This window comes from Hemitrygon akajei, chromosome 2, assembly GCF_048418815.1.
Source record: "Hemitrygon akajei chromosome 2, sHemAka1.3, whole genome shotgun sequence".
In the NCBI taxonomy this organism is placed as follows: domain Eukaryota; kingdom Metazoa; phylum Chordata; class Chondrichthyes; order Myliobatiformes; family Dasyatidae; genus Hemitrygon; species Hemitrygon akajei.
This window is the reverse complement of record NC_133125.1, coordinates 166,377,102-166,384,805: the sequence shown is the minus strand read 5'-3', so window position 1 is coordinate 166,384,805 and position 7,704 is coordinate 166,377,102.

Below are 7,704 nucleotides of genomic sequence, written 5' to 3'. Positions count from 1 at the left end.
CTTTAAAATGTATGGGAATTGATCTAGTCGGATTTGCATACCCATACGTCAAAGTCAAGTTCATTGTCAAATTCACAAATACACATATGGTAAAGAATAATAATTAAAAACACAATAAATATAAATACGTAATTGATTATATGTCCATAAAGTTACACTAGGCACAAGAGTACTTAAGGTGACTGACAGAACAAGATAAAGTAGTGGTGGTGGGGTGGGATGATCAGTGTTACTGCTTGGGGATAGGAGTGAGCAGAGTACATGGGATCCTTCGTGATGTTTCTGAGCCTCTTCCTGCAGCTTTCTGTAACTTAGTAGTTTTCTATTGTAATCAATCTTCTCTGTCCTTATTGACATTTTAATTTCTTTTTTGGTTTTGAAAAAATAATCAAAGTCTTTTGACCTACCACTAGCTACGCCACCGTGTATGCTGTGGTTTTTGGTACAATGTTTACCCGATCTTCTCTGTTAACCAAAATCCTTTTAGGACCTCCACAGATTCAGATTCATTTATTTATCACATATACATCTTAATATACAATTAAATGTATCATTTGCTTTAATGACCAACACAACCTAACAATGTGCTGGGGGGAGCCTGCCAGGGCCACTGTACATTCCAGCACCAACATAACACATCCAGCATGTACAACAGAACAGTTACAGACAGCGCAATGCCCCGGCTAACATTCTCACTGCCTCACCCAGCTTTGGTCCTGACCTCTGGATATGTGGAGTTTGCACGTTCTCCCTGTGACTCAATAGCTTTCCCCAGGGTATTCTGAATTCATAGAACCTAGAAAATTACAGCACAGAACAGGCCCATGATGCTCTGCTAATCTTCTAGCTGACTCTAAGATCAATCTAACCCTTCCCTCCTACATAGCCCTCCATTGTTCTACCAACCATGTGCCTCTTAAATGTCTCCAATGTATCTGCCTCTACCACCACCCCTGTCAAGGCATTCTATGCACTCACCACTCTGTAACAAAAACTTATCTCTGACATTCCCTCTTTACTCTTCTCCAATCAGCTTAACATTATGCCCCCTCATATTAGCCATTTCCAAATTCTCTGGCTTTCCACTCGATCTGTGCCTCTTATCATCTTGCACACCCTCTAGCAAATCACCTCTCGTCTTCACTCACTCCAAAGACAAAAGCCCCAGCTCAGAAGACATGTTCTCTAATTCAGGCAGTGCACTGGTAAATCCTGTCTGCGCCCTCTCTGAAGCTTCCACATGCCAAAGAGTGCTGGGGTGGCTTAACCCCTCGTGTGCAGTGAGTGGCAGAGCCACAGGGAGTTGACAAGATTGTGAGGAAGGGTAAAATAGAGTTGGAGTAATGGTCAGAGTAAACTGAAGTTCTCTCACTTCAGAGAGGAGTCATTCAAACCAAGCTGCACATTGGCCACAGGGTTGTGCAGGAGAAAGCCACAGGACAGGTCAGCAGAACCTTCACAGGAGGTTTCTGACGTCTCCTTCACATCTCTGCTTACTACACACTCACACAGCCCAACCAGTGAAGCAGGCTTCTCTGGAATTGCCCACCTGTCCCTCCTCAAAACCCAGCCCTCAGCCGACCCACTCCCCGAATACATGGCCTGTTAGATAGCTAAGATAGCTCATTATGGTCTGGAGACACAAGAGCTTCTGAAGATGCTGGAAATCGTGAGCAACACATACAAAATGCAGGAGAAACTCAGCAGGTCAGTCTGTATCTATGGAGGGGAATAAATTGTTGATATTTCGTATCGAGACCCTTCATCAGCCGTGAAGAGAGGAATACAAGCCTGTAGTATCTGATAGCTCCACAAGGTGGCATCAACTCACACTGACAATAAAGCTTTTGATGGAGACTATTTCTGTACCAACTTTCAGCTTTCACGCTCAAGTTTATTGACACAGGCAGGCACACACAGGATAGAAATGTCATGAATATTATCCCTTTGCAGCATTTATTATTAAGGACCCTCGCCATCTGGGACATGCCCTCTTCTCATTACCACCTGCAGACCCACACTGTATTAATCCCCTCCACCATCAGTTCCAAACGGCCCAAGAAAACTACCTCATTGTTCATCTTTTGCACTAGTTAATTACTTTGTAGGTTATAGTAATTATATGTGATTGCACTGTACTGCTGCCGCAAAAAAATGGCTTATTGTTGTCTGGTGTACAGAGATACGGTGAAAAGCTCGTCTTGCACACACAGCTCATACGGATCAAATCATTACACAGTGCGTTGAGACAGAACAAGGTAAAACAATAACAACGCAGAATAAAGTGTAAAAGCTACCGAAAAAAAGCGCCGTGCAGGTAAATGATAAAGTGCAAGGTCACAACGCGGCGGAACGTGAGGCCAAAAGACCACGTTATCGTTCAAGACGCCGGTTCACGGGTCTGATTACAGTGGGACAGAAGCTACTGGTGGCGCGCGCTTTCAGGCTTTTGTATCTCCTGCCTGATAGGAGACAGGAGAAGGGAGAATGGCCGGGGTGTGGTTTCTGATTATGCTGGAAGCTTTACTGAGGCAACCAGGTGTTGACATAGTGGGGAGACTGGTTCCTGTGATCCGCTGGAATAACAAATTCAGAGACGCCTGAATTATGATTCTGAGAAAACGAAACCTTACATGAACAGATATTATACATTACATATATTGGACAAAATAAATAAAATAACTACATTAGTGTGAGTCGAGTGACATTGGTGCAAGTTGTTGCACCTTTCAGGAAAACCTACCTGTTCTGAATTATAATCAGAACAACGGGGCCTAATGAAGCACAGCAAGATCCCATAATATCGTGTTGAACCTGTGCACTGTTTGCATATCCTCCCTGTTCCCTTCCCAGGAGGCCCAGCTTCCACCTGATGTGGGGAGGCTGACATTAATTGGTCGCTGTAAATCAGGTAGGTGGGCGGTTGAATCCGGGGGTGGGGTGGGGTGGAGTTGGTGGGAAGGTGGGAGAATGAATGGGATTAGTGTGAGATAAGTGGAAGTGTGTTTTTCATGGCTAGCATAGGTTTGATAGGCAGAAAGGCCTGCCACCCTGCTGCGTGACATTAGGACAAGCAGCAATGTGATCCACTCTAAGTTAGACCTCTAGATTTTCTTCACGGTAGGAAAACATTAAGAGCGTACTGCCTCACCCTGCACGGCTGCTCCACTATTCAGCAAGATCGTGGCTGATCGACCTCAGCGCCCTCCCCTTACCCCACCAATCACTTGATATCCAACTATCCAGTGATCTCTCCCCTGAATGAGCGTAACAATGGAGACTCCATGGCCTGTGTAGCTGGCTGGCTCATTACGTAGCAACGTGCAAGTGTCATTTAGACAGACACACTGTATGAATAGGCAGGAAGCTGAGGCTGATGTGCAGTTTTTATCAATGCCTGGATCTCACCACCCTCCTTCCTGCATTAATCACATCTTTCTTTCCATAAGACAGTTCAGTAACGTCTGCCCTGATATGCGACTCGGCCCAAAACGTCAACCCTTTATTGAGATGCCAGATGACTTGCTAAGTTCCTCCGACGTTTTGTGTGTGGTACTCTGTCTTTCCTTCCTCCTTCGCTCAAAAAGATAAATATTAGCTTTATTTGTCACTTGTACATCAAAGCATCCAGTGGAACGTGTCATTCTGCATCAAACCAAATCAGTGAGGGTTTCACTGGGCAGCCTGCAAGTGTCACTCAGCTTCCAATGCTAGCACAGCATGCCCACAGTGTACTAACCTTAGCCGTACATCTTTGGAGAGTGTGAGGAAAGTGAAGCACCCAGAGGAATTACGTGATCAGAGGGAGAACATACAAACTCCTTACAGTCAGCAGTGGGAATCGAGCTCCGATCTTACAGTTGCCACAGTAAAGCGTTGTGCTAGCCGCTACGTCCTACATCTATTTGCCTGGCTTTTGAACTCCATACTAAACCGAACAATTTTGTTTCTATTTATCATCAGAAAATGTGATGAGTCACTGCCATTGGAGAGGCCTCTGGTTCAGTGTCGCCGCCTTCAGAGGGGCTGCTGGTTCAAGTCACTGCCGTCGGAGGGGCCACTGGGTCCCAATGCTCTCAGAAGTGTTATCAAAATTCTGGGATTTGTGGATTGGACTGTAGTTCATATTGGCCTCTCTCTTTTCTATGCTTTTCTCGTGCTCTCACCCATTCTTTCTTGTAGAGGATTGGTGAGCTGGGGGATTCGGGTCCAATGTTAAGTTTTGTGCGAGGGAGAGGTTTGTGTGTTTAGGGATTGCAAGTTTTTGTTTCCTACTCTTTTCGTGCAGGGGGATGAATTAACGTCATTCTTTCAACCACTTATATGGTTTTCTGTATTCTGTGGCTCTTTGGAGACGACAGGTTTCAAAGTTGTGTTCTGCATACATACTTTGATAATGAAATTAACCTTTGAGGAAGAATTAGTAAATGTAGTGCAACACATATTAAACACTGGAGGACTCAGCAGGCCTGACAGCATCAAAAGAAAAGAGTAAACAGTCGATGTTTCGGACCAAGACTTTTCATCAGGACTGGTGGAAAAAGATAAGAAGACAGAATGTGGGGGAGGGGAGGAAGGAATACAAGGCAGTAGGTAAAAGGTGAAACCTGGAGAGGGGGAGGGATGAAGTAAAGAGATGGGAAGTTGATTGGTGAGAAAGATAAAAGGGCTGGAGAAGGGGGAATCTGATAGGAGAGAACAGAAGGCCATGGCAGAAAGGAAAGGGGAGGAGCACCAGTGGGAGATGATGGGCAGATAAGGAGATAAGGTGGCAGAGGGAGATGGGAATGGGGAATAGTGAGGGTTGGGAGGGCCATTAGAAGAAGTTTCAGAAATTGAGGTTCATGCTATCAAGTTGAAGGCTATCCAGATGGAATGTAAGGTGTTAATCCTCCAAACTCGGTGTGTCCTCATCGCAGCAGTAGAGGGGGCCATGGACTGATATGTCGGAATGGGAATGGGAAGTGGAATTAAAATGGCTGGCCACTGGGAGATCCTGCTTTTTCTGGCAGATGGAGAGACCATGGCCTCCTCTAGTGCTGTGATGAGGCCACACTTGGAGCAGACAGATATTTGCTGTCTACTCCATCTACACCTCTCGTAATCTTATAAACCTCTGCTAGGTCTCCTGTCAGCCTCTGCAACTCCAGAAAAAACAGCCCAAGTTTTCCCAACCTTTCTTATAGTTCATACCATCTAACCCTTCTAAACCTCTTTTGAACCCTCCCCAAAGCCTCCACATCCTTCCTGTAATGGGGGAGATGGTGGTGTGAGCACAACTGAATGCAGTACTCCAGATGCAGTCTAACTAGAGTTTTATTAAGTTTTTATAAACATAACTCACTGACTCTAACTCAGAGCTGCAACTAATAAAGGCAAGCATTGCAATACCTTCTTTACCACCCCATCAAACCGTACAGCCACTTTCAGGGAGCTGTGGACTTGGGTGGCAGTGGGGAGATACGTCTCTACCAAAGCAGGTATAAGGTGCTCCTTCCCTCCACTGGCCTGCAGGTCACCTTTGGGCAAGGTGTAGCACCTGTTTAGCCCCCCGCCACTTCCCCAATCACGTGAAGCCATTGGAGCGGGTTGCGGATGGTCCAATGAGCATAGCACAAAACCTGGTTATGCAACCACTGACAATATCTGAAGAGTATTGATAATGACTGGGCTCACCCATCCTCTAAAGACATTGCCCAGAAGAAGGCAATGGCACATCATGATGATATTGATGGACTTGGACCTCCTAGCTCCCGCTGTACATGAATGGGTCCTGTCATTAACAATGTACTGCCCATTTACATTTGACCTCCTAAAGGAGCAAGGGCAGCTTTGTCACACAAAGAGCAGTGCGGATTTGGAATGAGCTGCCAGAAATAGTGATTGAGGCAAGTACATTAGCGTAAAAGCCATCTGGATAAGTACACAGATGGGAGAGCTTTTAAAGAGCTATGGATAAACTCACTGGGCAACACAGTCAGCATGGAGACATTGGAGCAAAGAGCCTGGTTCCATGCTGTAGACTCTATGGCTCAAAGTGCACGAACTCACGTTTGGCCAGAGAAGATAATAGATTTTGGAGAGGAAAGGAGGAGGAAGATCATGTGGAGCAATGATTGTTTGTCCTATTCCTGGTCCTTTTGACCCACATGTGCAAAAAACTGACAAGGAAGCAAACTGTGTTGGTCTCGACAATTCCATGGACGTGTAAGATTTCATCTGAACTTTGACCCACCTGGAGAGAAGCCACGATGGAGGATGGGGCCTAGTTGTGGTTGCCAGGACACAGCCTGCAACTATTGTCCAGCATGCAGAATAGATCCTTTCATCGGCTAAATCACGAGCCCCTCGAGCTCCAGGCTCCAGTGATTCCAATTAGAAAATTACTATTTGCGCGTAGCATGTGGTTCAGTAGGAATGCATGAAAGCAGATTATTTCTGGAAAATCAGCCCCAACCTTAGCTGTCTTATAAACTAAAGCCAAAGAATCATTAAAACTGAAAAGGCCATTTGGCCCATTACATCCTGGAATGGAAACCCAGTCAGTCCCAGACTCACATCTCTGCAAACTGTTCTTTAACCTTGTAACCTCTGTAAATTTTTTTGGTTGAGTGAGCTAAGGCCTTTTCTCTTTTGAGTGAAGGAGGATGAGAAGTGACTTGATAGATGTTGATGGGTTCTTGATTAGTCGGGGTGTCAAAAGTTATGGCGAGAAGACAGAGTAATGGGGTTGAGAGGGGTAATAAATCAGCCATAATGGAGTGGCATAGCAGACTTAATGGGTCAAAAGCCCTAATCCAACTCTTGTGTCTTACAGCCCTATGGTCTTATGCTGTACAAGATGGTAAGAGGCATATACTAATTGGATAGCCAAAAGACTTTTTTCCCAGGGCAGAAATGACTAATACGAAAGGACGCAAACACGAGGAAATCTGCAGATGCTGGAAATTGAAGCAACAAGGAAGGCGGGCTCTGTCGTGGGCAAAGTACTGGAGAGTTTAACATTGGTAGCTGAGCGAAGGGCGCTGAGTAGGCTACGGTCAATTATGGAAAACTCTGAACATCCTCTACATAGCACCATCCAGAGCCAGAGAAGCAGTTTCAGCGACAGGTTGCTATCGATGCAATGCTCCTCAGACAGGATGAAGAGGTCAATACTCCCCAATGCCATTAGGCTTTACAATTCTACCGCCAGGACTTAAGAACTTTTAAAAAGCTATTATTAATGCTTTTTGAGACGGTGATTTAGATGCATATCATATTTTTTACTGAGTTAAGTATTGTATGTAATTAGTTTTGCTACAACAAGTGTATGGGACATTGGAAAAAAAAAAGTTGAATTTCCCCATGGGGATGAATAAAGTATCTATCTATCTATCTATCTAAATGCCGGTGGAAGGCAGCAGGCCAGGCAGCATCTATAGGGAGAAGTACAATCGACGTTATGGGCTGAGACCCTTCGTCAGGACTAACGGAAAAAAGAGATAATAAGAGATTTGAAAGTGGGAGGGGGAGGGGGAAATCTGAAATGATAGAAGACAAGAGGGGGAGGGATGAAGCTAAGAGCTGGAAAGTTGATTGGCAAAAGGGATACACAGCTGGGGAAGGGGGTGTATCATAGGACGGAAGGCCTTTGAAGAAAGGAAGGGGGAGGGGAGCACCAGAGGAAGATGGAGAACAGGCAAGGAGTTATTGTGAGAGGGA